The following is an 18,814-nucleotide window of genomic DNA, read 5'->3' as shown; positions in this document are numbered from 1 at the left end:
CGTAAATCTTGTCTTCTTTATCCTTTACTGCCATTATTATTTTTCTTGTTCTTATTAATCTCAACACTGCTTCTTTGAAATATCATATGTTTGAACACCGACTTCCCATAATTGGTTAACTCCGCAATAAGCGGAAACATATATCTTCTCTTTTGGATTTTTTGGACCTGGAACCAATACGGTCAAGGACATATACTCCTACACATCCAAGGAGGCAAGTTATATGTTGTTAGTATCACAGGCCATGAGGAGTATTGTTGTCCTGGTTGTTAGTATCACAGACCATGAGGAGTATTGTTGTCCTGGTTGTCCAAATGGTTGAAAACCACCGGTGCACAGACCTGACATTTCGAATTTCAGATGCAAAGTCGGGATAAATGTGGGCTTGAATCAAATTTCAGATGCAAAGTCGGGATAAATATGGGCTTGAATCAAGGCTTTTGGACGCGTATTCTACTTTTAAAAAATACGCGTCCAAAGTTTTGGGGAAGGTAATTACCTTCCCCAAAATGCCAACCCAACACGTTATTAAATCCGCTGCTCCAAATCGATGTTAACCAAACAGTGACTTTGGCGTTTTGACCACGGTCAAAACGCCAAAGTCAGCGGATTTGTCAAAATTTTGACGGATCTGCTAATAACCACACATGCCCAAACACAAACGGATTCTTAATATATGTTAAACATTCCTATTCCTAAGACTATGTTATCACCTACAACCAAGTACTAAGTATAATTTTCAAGTTGATGAGTTGTTTTCTAGGGAAAGAATGCTCCTTTTGTCAGAAACTACTCTTTCCACTACTTTCCCCATATATTGCATGCTCTTCTTACGACTTTTATTCATAGAACCTTTTTCAACTGTCCGCTGCAATATCCTTACTGGAATTCCACCCAAATCAAAATCTTCTTTCAAAGACCTCGTTAGAAACCTGAGATCTGTATCCGATAGCTGGTTTTTTCCGCTTACAAACGCAACAAACGTTGGCGGTCTTGCTTTCACCTGAGTGAAGTACTTAATCTTGGGTTGAGCAGCGTGATCTTTCCATGAATGTCTGCTCATCACCTACCGTGGAGTTGGAACACAATAAGCATAGAGTAGTACCTTAGGGAAATAGGGTATAAATGAATGTACAAGGGGTGGTTCTCAAACCTTGAGTAGCCAGCGATTGAGATGAGCAGTTGGCAATCTTACACACCATTTTCCGTATGTTTCAACACCCTGACGCATCACGTCTGTTTGCCCTTTTCCTTCGAGTGCCGAAACAAACACAACAGGTATTCCTGTGATCTGCAAATGAATTTGAATGGACCTCGGATCAAATCCGTGTGTTGTACTAACAGAGGAAAATAAATAAAGCGTGAATGCTCAAAAACCTCTCTCGTTCCCATCACAAAAGTAAAACTTTTGCGTGCTGACAAACCTGGGGTATTACTATCTGAATTTCTTCGGGAACAGCTTTGACGACACTCTGGTAGAGTTTCGAGTTTTGTTTCCCTCTAAGAAGATCCATCTTGTTTACAACTACAACCAGACCCCGCCCTTCCTCCACATCTCTCCTTGCAATGACTACTTCAACATGCTTCATGCTCCGCATATCTCTGGCAAACTAGTCACCATAGAATGATTAAGCTAGTTAGCAGAAAGCAATCTCGTATAAATAATGAACAAAGGGTTTGTTTCTGAAAACAAATGCTTGTAATAATCAGGCATTATATACTTTAGGAAATCGCTCGAGATATTTATCAGTATAAATGATTTTCATTAAATTAGCAAATAGGACAAACAATTCTTTTAAAAATCATTAAGGTATGTTGCTTCTGAACATGTCATAAAAAGTTAGATTTGGAACAAGACTGCAACGCTCTCATATCATGATGCAAGGTCATGTGGAGGAAGATATTGTAATCATATCTCTATTGTCATAGTTTTTTTTTTTTTTTTTTTTTTTTTGTTTCTTCTTCTTCTTGTTATTAATTTTAAGGCTTACACACACAACAATATAAAATAATGATTCACATACTTCCTCAGCATCGAGGACAAATGCAACTACATGAGCTCGCATTAGGTGCTTCCTTGATTGCACTACACTCAAAGATGCAGGTCCCTTTTCCTGCTTTGTCCTTTCGAACCAACCTGCGGTATCAACCTGAAAATGAAATAGAACTACACATTACTCAACACATAATTATGAAATAGAATTTGAAAACGCAAAACTTCACAGATGGAAAAAATATGTGATTCAGAGATAAAGCATATAATAACTAAAAGACAATAAGGAAAGGCCATTTAATTGCAGAGTACAATTATTTATCAAATCATTTGCTCAGCAACTTCAAATGTGTATAGTGTCTTTGTATGTACAATATCGACCAAGGGATATTAAAGATAAAGACTGAAGGGCATAATGATGTTTTTTGTATGTGTGCAGAAACTTTATATATACTCCACTTATTGATTTTAGGGGCTGTTTGGTTTTTATTTGTGTCCATCTTGAATATACTTTAAACAAACGTACAGAAGGACATCATTTCCAAGTAATAATTTATTCGCATAATTGATCAACCTTGTAGTTGAAGAGATATTATGAAAGAGAACGGTCCTTGTAAAGAGAAACAGAAGACAACTAAATCGTACCAAATAAATAGTTCTACCTTCATAATGAAATTGTGTCCGGATTGAATCTCTAGTCAAACCGGCTTCTGGCACAACCAAAACACGGTCTTCTTTTAATATTGCATTCAACAACGTGGACTTTCCAACATTTGGCCGCCCTACAATTGCCAACTGTAATGGCAACTTGGCTTCCATGTTATCGGAGGATTCTTTCACCTGATTATCTTCATCTTCATAATCTATGTTTTGTAAAATGTCAAGATCATTCATCAGTAAAATATATTCTAATTACTCCAAAATTTGGCCATTTACAATAAAACTTTATTAGCTAGTGCAGTCTCTGTAGCTATGAACATGTCAATTTCAACACACAACTTCATTGAAAACTGCTCTTGTAATTAATCATAGATTAATTAAAAAGAGGGGAAGATTCAAAGGTGTGAACAATGCATAATTCATAAATTTGCAACACATAAATGTAAAATCCACCAAAACTTTGGCAAAGTAAAAAGACACAGCGAGTCGAATCACCAAACATATTGGAGTGTTTTCACATATTAAACAAAAATTTCTGCCATCAGAATCCCAATGTAATATATGTGGCAAAAAGAAGTTGACAAATGTTGTTAAAGATTTTTCAATTTCTTTAAACCGTAGAGTTATATTTTCTTTTGACTCCCCTAACAAGATCTTAGGTTAATCTGACCATGATTATTATTCAGACTCATAAGCTAAGCACTTATGCATTAGAGCTTTACACTTCGCAACACATATTCAACCTAGTGGTTGAAATTTGAAAACAATATTTTAGATGTTTGGCAACTAATTATAAGAATAGAAAAATTAAGGTTTTGACAATCAAATAAAAATTTACTATATCTAATTCATAAGTTGGAAATTTTATTCTCATTTCAATTATTCCATATATGGATAATTCAGGCGAGATATAGTTAACCCTTTGGCATGCTAAAGGTCCTCAAAGTCACTTTGCCGATTCATATTGCAAAATGGGTAAAACAGTGTTCAACTCTGAACTGTGATCTGTGGACGGAATTTTTTCATAACCTACCTCAATGTTCAGATAAGTTCTTTCCAGGGTTTGAACCCACAATCTAGCAGACAATATGGGAGGAAATGACACCAAATGCAATACCAATAAGCAAAATGGAGACACCAATGAAATGGTCTAGATGCTCCAACATGTAGTAGCTCACAAAATTTTAAATTAAAAAATTAAAACTGATATATTGTAAGGAAAGAAAGCATAAAATATCGTAAAGGATTCAAAATCATCATAAACTCCGATGAAGTGCCTTACCATTTAAGTTTTGAAGAACATACTCCTGAAGTAATGGCCGCAGTGTTTCATTAAGTTCAGCCATGCCAAATCCAGTTTCAACAGATAAAGCAATAGGATCTCCAAATCCTAATCTATATGCCTCACCTGCAGCGGCAGCGAGAGATCCATCGCTATCAAAAAGTGCTTCAGCTTTATTCATAACCACATTAATCTTAATCCCAGAAGCATGTTTCCTCTGCCACTTCCCAACATCTATATCCATTGGCTGCAATCCCTCTCTAGTTAAAAAAAAAAAATAGTACAAAAGGATTTTAAATGCATAAACTGAAGAAGGAAGAAAAAACAAACAATAAAAAAGAAACAATGTTCTGCAGTCACATTCAAGCAACGTAGTAGTCTAGTACAAGCTCCAAGTGTTTAAGTTTTCACATATATTATTAGTCATCATATGTAATAAGACTAGAAAAGTCAGTACATATTCATCTAGCTAATGTCTAGTTATGCAACAGACTTACATAGAGTACATTTTAGAAATAATGATAAATTATTTCTTCAAAAAAAATAAAAGAAATAATGATAAATTACAGTCATCTTATATTTAACATGAACTATCTTCATCAAATCTAAACCCATCCAGGTCTACTTTCATTTTTTTTTTCTCAGTTACTGGGAAGTATCATTTGTTCTAACTTCATTGAAGTAACGTTTTAGTCAATAAGGACATTTTATACAGAACAATTAATATTGTTGAGATGATTTGTTTATTGTATTTACTATGTTTTTATTATTTGCTTTTATTGTATGTCTGTTAGTATCCCTAGGGTTTATTCTATGACTGTTAGGGTCTTTTAGCTTTCATTTCACTGCCTATGTATTGTGGTCAGTTCTTTTGGGTAAACACAGAACATATATACAATTTCCTTCTTCAAACTTCTTCAACATGGTATCAGAGCCACCTCTCTGTGGCCTGATTTCCCCTTTTTCGCATGAATAGTAGCGCATGAACAGTAGTGTTACTGTTCATCCGGTACTTAAAATTTCAATACAGCTTTTCATTCCAAGTTTTCACAAGATCTGACGACCCACCGCTAGTCTGGAAGGTCCGGCAACTCCAGCCGATGAAACCCCGTCGCAAACAGCTGTCGCAAGCGCCACCTCACGCGTCGCCATCCTCTGTCACGTGCCGGAGCGTGACACTTCCTCCGGCGAAACTTTCCAGTTTGGAATTCGATCCTCTTCTAGCTTTCCTGGTAATATTATTCCTTTTTTTATCAACCATGTCTTCAATTGGAACTGAGGAAACTTCTGGCAATGTTGACAATGTTATTTCTTGCTCAAATTTTGTGCCTAATTTATCTGAAAATCCTGTTATTACCTCTGAAAAATTATGTGGGTCACAAAACTATCACTCTTGGTCGGATGCCATTGAAACGTGTTTTATGGGCCAAGGTGTTATTGACCATTTGGAACAAGGGGTAGAAGATGTTCCAGAAAATGTGAAGACAATTTGGAAAAGGGTGGATGCACAACTTTGTAGTCTCCTATGGAAATCCCTTTCACCTAAGTTAATTCCACTGTTTAGAGTTTTTAAAACATGTGTTGAGGTATGGAATCAAGCCAAATCTTTGTACACTAATGATATTTCACAATGTTACACAGTTGTTGATAATTTGGTTAACTTAAAGAAGGATGGTGTGAGTATTGAAGCCTTCCTTGGGAAAACTCAAAGTTTATTAACAGAGTTTAATAAGCTTTTACCAATTGGAGGGACACCTACTAAACAGACTGCCCAATGGGAAAAATTCTTTGTTATTCTTGTTTTGTCTAAATTAGGCCCCGAGTTTGAGAATACTCGAAACCATATTCTTGGGGATAAGGTTGTGCCAGGGATCCAAGAATTGTTCAAACGCCTTCTTCAAGTGACTTCTTTTCCTGGTGAGATTCCTGCACCCACCACAGAACAATCTGCTCTTGTGATCCAAGGAGGCCTAGGTAACAATCTGGGCAACCGGAATAAAGATCGTAGTGGGCAGAAAAACGCTAGATATTGTGATTACTGCAATAAATCTGGTCACACACGAGACCGATGTTGGAAGCTACATGGGAAACCGTTGCATATCCCTACAAATGTGGCTCAGTTCAAACAAGAAGAATCAGGTTCTAAGACTATCTCTCTTGCGGAATATGAAGAGTTTGCCCGGTTTAAAGCTAATGCCCAAGCTGCTATTGTCACTCCTTTGGCTCATCCTAGAGAGACTCATACTGCCCTTGTTTCTCAATCTGGACCTCTTGGACCATGGGTCCTTGATTCAGGTGCCTCTGAACATATATGTGGTAATTCCTCTTTATTGAATCACCTTACAAACTCTAAGTCTCTTCCGTCTATTGTGTTTGGTAATGGATCCATATGTACTGCCAACGGTGTTGGTAAAGCAAGATCTCTTTCTAATTTACCTTTGTCATCAGTTTTGTATATACCTACGTGTCCTTTTAACTTGATTTCCATTCGTCAACTTACTCACTCTCTAGATTGTCTTGTCACCTTTTCTTCTGATTCGGTTATTATACAGGACCGTCGTTCGGGGAAGACGATTGACTCGGGGTATGAATCAAAAGGATTATACCGTCTATCCACTCCTGCTTCCGCTGTCTGTAGTGCTATTGTTCCTCCCTCCCTTGCTCATTGCCGTCTAGGTCATCCAAGTTTGAGGAAACTACAACAACTTCAACCGAGTCTATCAAAGTTGCCTTCACTAGAGTGTGAATCTTGTCAATTGGGAAAACATTCAAGAACCTCATTTCCTCAACGGGTTAATAAAGTATCCTCATCCTCTTTTTCCTTAGTTCACAGTGATATATGTGGTCCTTGTCGTGTCACTTCTTTGTTGGGTTTTAGGTATTTTGTTACTTTTATTGATGACTTTTCTCGTTGTACTTGGGTTTTCCTAATGCAATGACGTTCTGAAGTGTTCAACATCTTTCAAAAGTTTCATAATGAAATTAAAAATCAGTTTGGAGTGTCTATTAAAATTCTTCGGAGTGATAATGCCAAAAAATATTTCAGTACTCCTTTGTCTACCCTTCTTGACTCTGAGGGTATTCTCCATGAGTCCTCCTGTCCAGATACCCCACAACAGAATGGTGTGTCTGAACGGAAGAATAAGCATCTAGTGGAAACTGCTCGGACTATGCTTCTTCACTACAAGGTTCCTTCTTATTTCTGGGGAGATGCTATCCTTCTTTCATGTTACCTTATTAACCGTATGCCATCATATGTTCTACACGGCAAAATACCTTATAGCATATTATTTCCTCAAGATCCATTACACAAGCTCCCTCTTAAGGTTTTTGGTTGCACTTTCTTTGTCCGGGATATTACTCCTGGTCGTGATAAACTCTCACCCAAGTCCTTGAAATGTATTTTTGTGGGGTATTCTAGGGTTCAGATGTTATTGCCCTGACACACGGCGATTCTATGTATCACCAAATGTTACCTTCTTTGAGTACACTCCATTCTTTTCATCTGACTGGGCAGGGGTTGTGGATCATTTTCCTGAGGTCCTACCAGTCCCCTCGTTTGAAGGATGGATAGAAATACCACTATCTCCGGGTGTCCCACCTCCCAATACATCACAAACCCATACTATTTCTCCTTTCCGGTTCACCTATCATCTTCAGTCAAAATTACCACAAACCACTACTGTTGCACACATTGAACCTGCTGATTCATCTCCTGAGCGGTGTCTTCCCTCGGATCCGGTTCTTGCTCCAATCTCTAGTTCTCCCATTGCGGGTAGGGTAGGTAACAGGTCTACTCGCAATCCCTACCCTATATATAATTTTGTCTCTTATCACTGTTTTTCCCCTGTTTATAACGCTTTCATCTCCAGTTTATCATCTGTTTCTGTTCGGTTGAGGAAGCTCTTTCCAAACCTGGTTGGCAACAGGCTATGGTAGATGAAATGGCTGCTTTGTATTCCTCAGGAACTTGGGACTTGGTTCCATTACCTCCTAGCAAAATGGTTGTTGGTTGTCGATGGGTTTATAATGTCAAAGTTGGACCTCATGGACAAATAGATAAACTCAAAGCTCGTCTCGTAGCAAAGGGGTATACTCAAGTATTTGGCGTTGATTACACCGATACATTCTCACCCGTGGCCAAGATCTCTTCTATCAGAATCTTTCTATCTATTGCTGCTATACATCATTGGCCTCTATACCAGTTAGACATCAAGAATGCGTTTTTACATGGGGATTTAAAAGAGGAAGTGTATATGGAGCAACCTCCTGGTTTTGTTGCTCAAGGGGGGGAGACTGACCTGGTTTGCAAATTAAAACGCTCTCTCTATGGATTGAAACAGTCTCCACGTGCCTGGTTTGGACGTTTTAGCACAGTTCTACAAGAGTTTGGGTTAGTTCGGAGCAAAGTGGACCATTCTGTGTTTTACAGGCATCGACAAGGTAAAAACATTTATCTTGTTGTTTATGTAGATGATATTGTGATCACAGGAGATGATGCAGAAGGAATACTCCAGTTAAAGCAACATCTTTTCCAATACTTTGAGACAAAAGATCTTGGAAAATTGAAATACTTCTTAGGGATCGAAGTTGCCCAGTCAAAGGAGTGGATTTGTATATCTCAACAAAAATATGCTTTGTACATATTAGAGGAAACGGGTATGCTTGATTGTAGACCAATTGATACTCCCATGGATCCTAACATTAAGCTTGTACCGGAACAAGGGAACCCCTTTTTCAGATCCAGGAAGATATCGAAGATTGGTTGGGAAATTGTTGTACTTAACAGTCACTCGCCCCGACATTTCTTTTGCAGTTAGCATTGTGAGTCAATTTCTGGCCTCTCCGTGTGATAGTCATTGGGATGCTGTCATTAGGATGCTAAGATACATCAAGAAGTCTCCATGAACTGGTGTGTTATACAAGGATCATGGAAATACAGATATTATTGGTTATACTGATGCAGATTGGGCTGGATGCCCTTGGGATAGAAAATCAACATCAAGATACTGTGTTTTTCTTGGTGGCAACCTAATTTCTTGGAAAAGTAAGAAGCAAAATGTAGTGGCTCGATCAAGTGCAGAGGCAGAATATCGGTCAATAGCCTTGGGAACATGTGAACTAATCTGGTTGAAGCATCTCTTGACTGAATTAAAAATTTGTGTGAAATGGCCAATTAAACTGATGTGCGACAATCAAGCTGCTTTGCATATTGCATCCAATCCTGTTTTTCATGAGAGAACAAAACACATCAAGATCGATTGTCATTTTATTCGTGAAAAGATCACATCCGGGGAAATTGTTACCTCATTCGTGGGTACAAATGATCAGTTGGCTGACATCTTCACCAAAGCTTTAAGAGGTCCCAGAGTTGAATATTTGTGTAACAAGCTTGGAGCTTTTGATATTCATGCTCCAGCTTGAGGGGGGATGTTGAGATGATTTATTTATTGTATATACTATGCTTTTATTATTTGCTTTTATTGTATGTCTGTTAGTATCCCTAGGGTTTATTCTATGACTGTTAGGGTCTTTTAGCTTTCCTTTCACTGCCTATATATTCTGGTCAGATCTTTTGGGTAAACACGGAATATATATATACAATTTCCTTCTTCAAACTTCTTCAACAAATATGCTAAAATTTGATGATGAGTCTACCATACCGTGCATCAATTAAGAAGAGTGCAAACTAAGATCTTGCCAGCACATTCCCAGTCATTTCTACAGTTCTTTGAAGAACTGAACCAGAGGAAGCCTCTGCCTCTAAGCCAGTAGAATCCAACACCCAAAACCGCAAATCACCCAATTTCGCAATCCCATCACGAATATATCGAGTAACGTGGTCAGTAGGCATGTTGTACACAAGGGCCTCCCTACTTCGTATCAACCTACAATATCACATACCAACATTTACAAGACAACCATATTAATAAAATGACATGGTTAATGACTATAGATAAAGAATATCATAGCAATACCAACCGATTAAATAAAGAGGATTTTCCATCATTAGGGCGTCTAATTATAATAACAGTTAGAAGTTTGTCAATAGCAATCTTAGTGAAATCAACAGATTCTTCTGTGCAGTATTTAAGTTTAGGCTCGTCAGCACTACTGTCACCAAAATCTGACTTTTCATCTTTCATTTCTCCAGTCAAAAGAGTGCAGAATCTTCTGACATTCGGAAAAACAACTGGAAGTTCTAGAGAGACCCATTCGTGGCATTTTGAACCCAAATTTGTTGTTTCAATGTCTTTCTTTGTGAAACGATCAAATGATGATCCTAAACATCATAATCAAATGGAAACAAAACATGAATTCAAGCTATAGACTTCTATAGAAACAAAACATAAACCTCAAAACCATCTCCTGGTCTGGTTATATAATCAAAAGAATAAAGAAATCCATAACCAACTTCCTATCAAAGAATCAAATGAGAAGCAACAAATTTCACAAAACAAAAAGCAATTTACCATATTTAACTTGAGTGCCAGTGGAGATAAACCAGGAAAATAAACATATTTTATCTCCCCCTTTACAGTGGCTAGAATCTATATAACTCCAATGAGTGTGCAAGGAAGCTCTACTAGATAAAAGCCTGAAGCAATGATGGTGGCACTTTCGGGCAGAAATGGCCCTAACCCATGAGTGAGGCATTCCAAGATGAATGCTTTATGACTAATTATTGCTATCTATATCAACCGTTTTTCTTTAGTTCAGACAGATGTTGTGTGTTTTTCTCACCTGAAAATGTAAAATTGAAGCTTTGAAAAACTAGTACGCAAAATGATCAAAAAGCAAACAAAGAATATTGAAAAAACTAGTAAAAACTAAAAAGCATCCTGCGCAATGCAGGAGATGAGTAAAAAAAATATCAGGAATAAAAGAAAAAAATATGTCACTAGTAGCTGTATGCAATACTCCCAAGTATCAAAACAAAAAGAGAATACTTCAATAGTAGGTGTATGCAATAATACGAAACTAAGGTTAAAATTGAAAGATGAAATTAGAGAGATTACAGAATGGACATGATTTTGTGAAAATTGATTGAGGAAGAAGACATTATACTTTCCAATATACTTGAAGCTGAGAAAGTAGGCATTACTCAACATTTCAAATTTAGGGCTAAAATCAATTAACTACCTTCTCGTTGCTTCAGATATCTTCTCCAATCGGTGTTTCGTGTAGGGGTGAGCATTTCGGTATTCGGTTTTGTTTTGGTTTGTTCAGTTTTGAAAAAATGAAACCATTCCAGCAGTGCTCCACCCGAATAACATCGAATATGCAGGAAATCACTAACTGTCCACATAAGGGTAGCTCGCATTTGAAAATTCTGCTTCAGAACATATATCTTCTCTTTTGGCCTGGAACCAATACGGTCAAGGACATATACTCCTACACATCCGGGCCTAGAACCAATACGGTCAAGGACATATACTCCTACACATCCAAGGAGGCAAGTTATATGTTGTTAGTATCACAGGCCATGAGGAGTATTGTTGTCCTGGCTGTCCAAATGGTTAAAAACCATCGGTGCGCCTTTTCGATCTCGTTTCTTGTATATATGGGGGGGGGGGGGGGGGGGGCAAATCTTCTTTCCAAAGCAATGTGGGACAAAGCTCACTTTTCCCTTCATTTTCCAACTCAAATGAGACTACTTTGAGAATCAATATCTCATTCACCCAATATCCGTTTTGAGCGTACAATATATCAATCTCTTCGTCTCACTACGAAGAACCCGAATCCACTTTGACCCGACCCAAAACGGAAGTGGACCCCACTGATAATTGTATCACAAAATAGCCACTTAATATGTCATTTTATGCCATTTTAAGCTATTTTTTCCAACAATAAATACTAAAACCATTAGGTTTTCTATATAAATTGAAATCGAACGGAACTCGTCCGGTTTGATTCGGTTCGATTTGAATAAACCGAACTGATTTGCCCACCCCTAATACAAACAATTATTGATCAAATGAGGCACATTTTGCTATGGATAGACTTTCTACTTATAAATTTCTTGTACTGTTTTACCCAATATTACCTCTACCTACATTTTTCATTTCATTTGGTTAGCACTTTAAGAAGTAAGTTTGTTTTGTGCCATTTCCTTGAATGATGATGAGGTTGATAAATTTTCTTTTTCTTAGCTGTGAGCATTTACTCTTAGCTTATTAATATTGTGTTCATCTGAAATACTGTTTCTGCCTTTCTTACGATTTGGTATTCAGAGATTCATTGATTTCATTGAGAGGTCCTTTGTGTCATTTCCTTCAAATGGGTGTGCTTTAAGAGAAAGATCTGCTCCCCCTTTAATCAAAGGTTATCTTTTGCTCCACAAGATCTCTTTCTGCCCTCTCATTAATGAGTCTTATTCTTTTCTTTATTTTATTATCTTTATTTAGTCTGTACTTCATTGCCAATTGAAGGAAGTGAAAAGACCACATCTCTGTACTTCCTCAAATCTATTACTATTTATCCAATAAAGTCATGTACAGGTTTTAGTGCTGATCATTAGCCCCTGACAAGCACAGGTAGTACTATAAGTTTGATGATGTAAAGACGTGGCATATTCTTTTTCCTGTTACTATACTTTACTACATGTCCTAAGGGCCCTATGTTGTTGCCTTTCTCTAGGATAGTGTTCTCCAGATACCGGGTTTTGGAACAAGTGAGTACAATTCATAGTTCTCTTGCCTTGACTCAAAACATAGTTTTTTGAAAGTAAATCTTGTCGTAAATTAAACCCGTGCCTATTACAATACATTGGTTTTCATGGTTAAAGTTGAATATAGTAGACTGGTTCGTTTTGCAGATGCTCTTGTTATCACTTCGATAGTCATCCTTGGTGGATTGTTCAGCATATAGCGATTTGGGTGAAGTAAAGTTGGCTTCAAATTTGCTCCGGCCCTCACTATCTGGTTCTTTAGTTTGGGGTCGATTGGAATTTACAACCTGTTTAGTATGATGTTTCTGTGGTAAGGGCATTTAATCCGGCTTACGTCTTTCTTTTCTTCTCGAAGAATTCCAGTAAGGCATGGTCAGCTCTGGGTGGTATCAAATAAATATAAAAAAAAATCTACAATGTCAAGTGATGCTCTCATTGGTGTCGGTGGTAGAGCTTGTGTTACGACATTGTAAGTCGTTTCTAAGTCAGAACGATAGGAATGACATTCTTGGATAAGATATCTACCCAAAAATAGCTCCCAAAGGATAAGTCCAACCCCCCTAATATCAGCTGCTGGAGTGTAGCTTCTATATATGTCAGTTCTCTTCCATGTTGCTTCCATCATTTCGAGAAGCATATATTGGGCCCCAATTCTCGGGGGTGTCTTTATCTCCTTGGCAAAATCGGGCCAGGGAATATATGGGATAAATAGGTCGCATCGTGACCTCAATAATTATGGCGTTTCCAAATCCTACAAGTTTGACTCTACTAGAATTGGACATTAAAATATGACTTTGCGTAAGGGAGAGGTGGAATACATTGTCCACATGCAAGTGCCGGGTTGCACTCAGTATTTGTTACGCCAAATTGTCAATTCAATTTTGGCTGCAATATCCTTCATAGCGAGCTATCCCCAGCCACAAATGAAAACACTAATTCAACAGTCTCTATTATTGAGTAGATTGAATAAGTGGCCGAATAATATGTGGATGGTATCTTATGTGCCGGTGAATATCAAGTTCAGGTGTTTGAAATGGAGTTTGATGGTTTAACAAGTGGTATCAGAGCGGTGGAATTTAGAATTATTCTCATTCTTTCCCTCTGTCTCTTTACCGCTGAACAAAATGTTGACATCAAATTCCAAATATATAAATCCTCACTATTATCCCTAATCCTAAAGCAAACATCAGATTGTTTATTACCAGCAATATACAGAAACATCAATGATTCTTTAATAATCCTACTCTAGTTATAAACCTGTGGTGTAACAAATCATTAGTTGAACTCCTATATCTCGGGTCTCTTCGTCGACAATGGCGTAAGAAATCTACAAAGTCAAGTGATGCCCTCATTGGTGCCAGTGGTAGAGCTTTTGTTACAGAATTTTAAGTCGTTGCAAAGTATGAACGATGTAAATCACAGCCTTGGATAAGATATCTACCCAAAACAAGCTCCCAAATGATAAGTCGAACCTCCCAAATATCTGCTGCTGAAGCGTAGCGTCTATATATGTCAGTTCTATGCCATGTTGCTTCCATCATTTCGAGAAGCATATATTGGGCCCCCTATTCTCGGGGTGTCTTCATCTCTTTGGCAAAATTAGGCCAGGGCTTATTCGGGAGAATGCGACCTCAATAATTCTGGCGTTTCCAAATCCTACAAGTTTGACTCTACTAGAATTGGACATAAAAATATGGCTTGGGGCAAGGGAGAGGTGGACTACATTGTCCACATGCAAGTGCTGGATTGCACTTAGTATTTGTAAGGTCAGTTTTCAATTCTCCTTTGGCTGCAATATGCTTCCTAGCGAGTAGTCCGCTAGCCATATATGAAAATACTAATTCAGCATTTCCAATTATTTAGTAGATTGAATAAGTAAGATGCCGAATAATATGTGGCTGGTGTCTGATGTACAGGTGGATATCAAGTTCAAGTGTTTGAAATGGATTTTGAGTGTTTAACAAGTGGTGTCATAGCGGTTTTACAAGTGGTATCAGAGCGGTGGAATTTAGAATTATTCTCATCATTTCCCTCTGTCCCTTTACCGCCGAACAAAATGTAGACATCAGATTGCAAATATATAAATCCTCACTATTATCCCTAATCCTAAAGCGGACATTAGATTGTTGATTACAAGCAACATGCAGAAACATCAACCCAAATCATCAACGACACATCATAGGCAAGTAATAGATCACTTAATAGCTCAAACACTTCAAAAATCTAGCATTTCTACTCATTTCTACCTAATAAACAAGGCTTCACAGAGCCAAAACTTAAAAGGTGGGAGTCCATGGGGTTATACCTTTGTTGTTTCCTCTTCTTGTTGTGTGGATCCCTTCTCCTTTCTCCTTCAGAGATTACTACATTCCCTCGTCTATTTTCTTCAAACAAACAAACATGCATACTAAGCTTAAGGCAACTCAAAGATGGGAGGCAGAGAATGAACAAAATCTGTGAAATGAAATGAAATGGAGGGAGGAATGAATGGCAGAACACTTACTGTGATTTCTCCTAAGGCTTAGAGTGAAGAGGCAAATGGAATGGATCAGGAGAAACAATGAGAATATGTTTTATTTATATGGGTCCAAAACCCTAGGTAGGAGGCTAATGATTGGTGGAGGGCAAAAGAGGAATTTGGCTTGCTTTCTACTAAGATTAGACAAAGTTTGAAAATGAATCTTGGTTCACCTTGCATCATGGACCATAGCTAGAGCTGTCAAAACAGGCCAGCCCGACCCTTATGGGCTGGCCCGTCTCGGGTTCAACTGGAAACGGGACGGGCCGACCCGTTTTTCCACGGGTTGGGATTTTCCCAACCCAACCCGTGTAGGACGGGCTGACGGGCTAAACAGGCCAGCTCGTCAGCCAGTTTTTTTTTTTTTTTTTTTTTTTTTTACATTATTAAAATATTTATTGTTGTATTGCTTAGGAATTAAACCCATAACCTCTAAGTTAGTAGCCAAGACTATTTCCAATCAACCACATTAACCACAGTAAATAAATATGTATATTTATATATATACAAATATGTATATACACATATAACATATACACATATAAAATTAGATTTTAGTTTTTAATATGTAATTATAATTTATTTAATTTATATTTAATACTAATATATTTTACATGTAATATTTTTTATTTTGTAATTATAATACTATTAAGTTATAAAGTTTATAAAATATATAATTTATTACTTTATGTAATTTATATAATAAATAAACTTTAAATTAATATTTATATAAAGATACAATTAATTGTATTAATTAATACTTGTAATAAATGTAATATAAATCAATTATCAATTATATATTTAATAATGCTTGTGAATGATGTAAATAGATATATAATTATATTAAAATATTTAACATGTGTTCTTAGTATAGTTGGTTTTAATATTAATAATAATTTGATACCGTAAGTAAAAGGTCAAGGGTTCAAGTTTTGTTAGCAACAATGTTTTTAAATATTAATAAAATACCTAATTAGAGCTGTCAAAACGGGCCCAACCCGTCGGGTTGGGCCCGTTTACCCGTAAATTTGGACGGGTTGGGTGGGAGAAATCCCAATCCGTCCCGTTTTCGACCCGTCCCGTTTAACCCGTGTTGGACACGGGTTAAACGGGTTGAATCCGTGGGTTACACGGGTAACCCGGCCCGTGCCCTTAAAAAAAAAAAAATTATATGTTGTCTAACTGTCTAAGTGGAACACTGGAACCCTATAAATTTTTCATTGAAATTGTGTTGAAAACTTGTAAGATTTGAATGTGGAATCATGGACAATTGGACATTTGGACATGAATGTTGTCATTGTTGTGTTGAAATTAGGAAGTATGTCATTCTAGATTTCTAGAGTTAAATTGTAATTTATTTATTATAAGTTATAACAAATTAACCATAAAATAAATAGATTGAAAAATTTGAAATAAGTCCAAATATTAAAAAAAAAAAAAAAAACGTACGGGCTGACGGGCTGGCCCGTTTAGCCCGTCAGCCCGTAACCAACGGGCTGGGTTGGGATTTTCCCAGCCCGTATGAAAAACGGGCTGGCCCGTCCCGTCCCGTATTTTCTCAACCCGTGACGGGCCAGCCCGTATGGGACGGGCTGGCCCGTTTTGACAGCTCTAAGCATCAAGCTAGATTTACATGTCTATCCAAAATGGCTTGTGATATATTGAGCATTCCAATCACTACAGTTGCTAGTGAAAGTGCTTTTAGCATTGGCTCAAGAGTCTTGACAAAGTATAGATGTTCCCTTGACTCGGAAAATGTTCAAGCGCTCATTTGTACTCGCAATTGGTTGCTAGGATTTAATTCTGAAGGTATTAATGCATTATTATTATTATTATTATTATTATTATTATTATTTAATCGTTATTTAATAGTTAATACTTATTATATATACTTATAATTTCTAATGATTTATTGATTTATTTTATAAATTTATGTAGATGGTGGAGATCCTAGTATGGGTGAACTAATTATCAATTGAGAAGGGCAAAAGGCTTCTAATGTTCTTGGTGGATGAAGGTACTTTAGGAGTTTAGACTTTAGAGTTTAATTTTTTAAGATTTGTATATTTATTTATTGATTTATTATAATACTAATTTATTCTCTTTTTTTTTTGTTTTTTTACAGTTATGAACTTATGAGTTAATGAGTTATGATGATTGATGATGCTATTGGGAAGATTTGTAATGGATTTATCATTTATGGACTTTTGAATTTAAATTATGTTTGAATGCTTGAATATTTTGGACTTTTGATTATGTGTGTCTTGCGATAGTGCGAAACTTGAACACTATAAATGTTTCATTGAAATTGTGTTGAAAACTTGTAAGATTTGAATGTGGAATCATGGACAATTGGACATTTGGACATGAATGTTGTCATTGTTGTGTTGAAATTAGGAAGTATGCCATTCTAGATTTCTAGAGTTAAATTGTAATTTATTTATTATAAGTTATAACAAATTAACCATAAAATAAATAGATTGAAAAATTTGAAATAAGTCCAAATATTATATAAAAAAAAAACATACGGGCTGACGGGCTGGCCCGTCCCGTCCCGTATTTTCTCAACCCCATACGGGCTGGCCAGTTTTGACAGCTCTATACCTAATTATACAACACATTTGGAGTAGGATGGGTGGGGATACGGGTTATACGGGCCGGTCCTAACCCGATGTGTTGGGCCCTTTTTGACAGTTCTAACCATAGTCTAAAAAGTGATTTTAAATAGTTTAGCGATAGAAATAGATTTTTCTAAAAATACTTTCTAGACAACCACTCAGTTTAGATTTCTCAGAGTTCTCCCGGTTTCACTCAGATTGACTTTCGGGTCAAAAACTTGGTATGTAATGTACCCGAGAATTTAGGAATTTTGAATTAAAATAAGTTCCGGTGTTGAATTCACTTAAAATGTAACTCAAAATAATTTATTCAAACACCAAAATTATTTCCAAAAAAAAATATATATATATATAGAGTGAAAATTGCTATTTTGGAATTTCTTAAAATCAAATTTATAAAATTAAATTTTGGGTCGTCACACGTTCAATGTCCAACTAATTCACTACTACTTAGTTCTTACAATTAATTAATAAAATAAAAATAAACTAAATCGGGTGCCTAGGCATCGAAAAATGTGCGCCTAGGAGGCGCCTATCATCTTTTTCAACATTGATTACTAGTGCGATGAGATAAGTGAATGCAATCAGTAGACAGCTCCTTCAAGGATGTGATAAAATTCGTGTATTACTAGTGAGGTGAGATGAATGAATGCAACGAGTAGACATCTCTCTCAACGAGAAGATAAAATTCATGTATTACTAATGAGATGAGATGAGTGAATGCAATAAGTAGACATTTTCCTCATGGATGAGATAAAATTCGTGTATTACTAGTGAGATGAGATGAGTGAATGCAATGAGTAGACATTTCGCTCAACGACAAGATAAAATCCATTTATTACTAGTGAGATGAGGTGAGTGAAGGCAATGAGCAAACATATCCCTTAATAACGATAAATTAAAGCAGATCAGACTGAAATGTTAGTTTGGAGATTGTATTGGGCATGTAATGAGTAAATATAATTGCCCGTGACGACATACATAGATCGATGAGATATAGCCATGGTTTGGGCTTATTGTTTAACGTTTTAGCTTGAATTTTATGCTAAAAGTACTTGGTCCACTAGGAGTG

At 36.7% G+C, this 18,814-nt stretch overlaps 1 pseudogene; it reads right to left on the bottom strand.

Moving 5' to 3' along the window:
• Window positions 1-652: 652 nt before the first annotated feature.
• On the bottom strand, window positions 653-9,657 carry LOC109147527 (annotated as a pseudogene).
• Between the last annotated feature and the right edge of the window lie 9,157 nt (window positions 9,658-18,814).

The sequence above is a fragment of the Ipomoea nil genome, unplaced genomic scaffold (genome assembly GCF_001879475.1).
Source record: "Ipomoea nil cultivar Tokyo-kokei standard unplaced genomic scaffold, Asagao_1.1 scaffold2014, whole genome shotgun sequence".
Taxonomy (NCBI): domain Eukaryota; kingdom Viridiplantae; phylum Streptophyta; class Magnoliopsida; order Solanales; family Convolvulaceae; genus Ipomoea; species Ipomoea nil.
The sequence above is the reverse complement of the archived record's forward strand: the minus strand, read 5'-3'. Positions and strand labels throughout refer to the sequence as shown.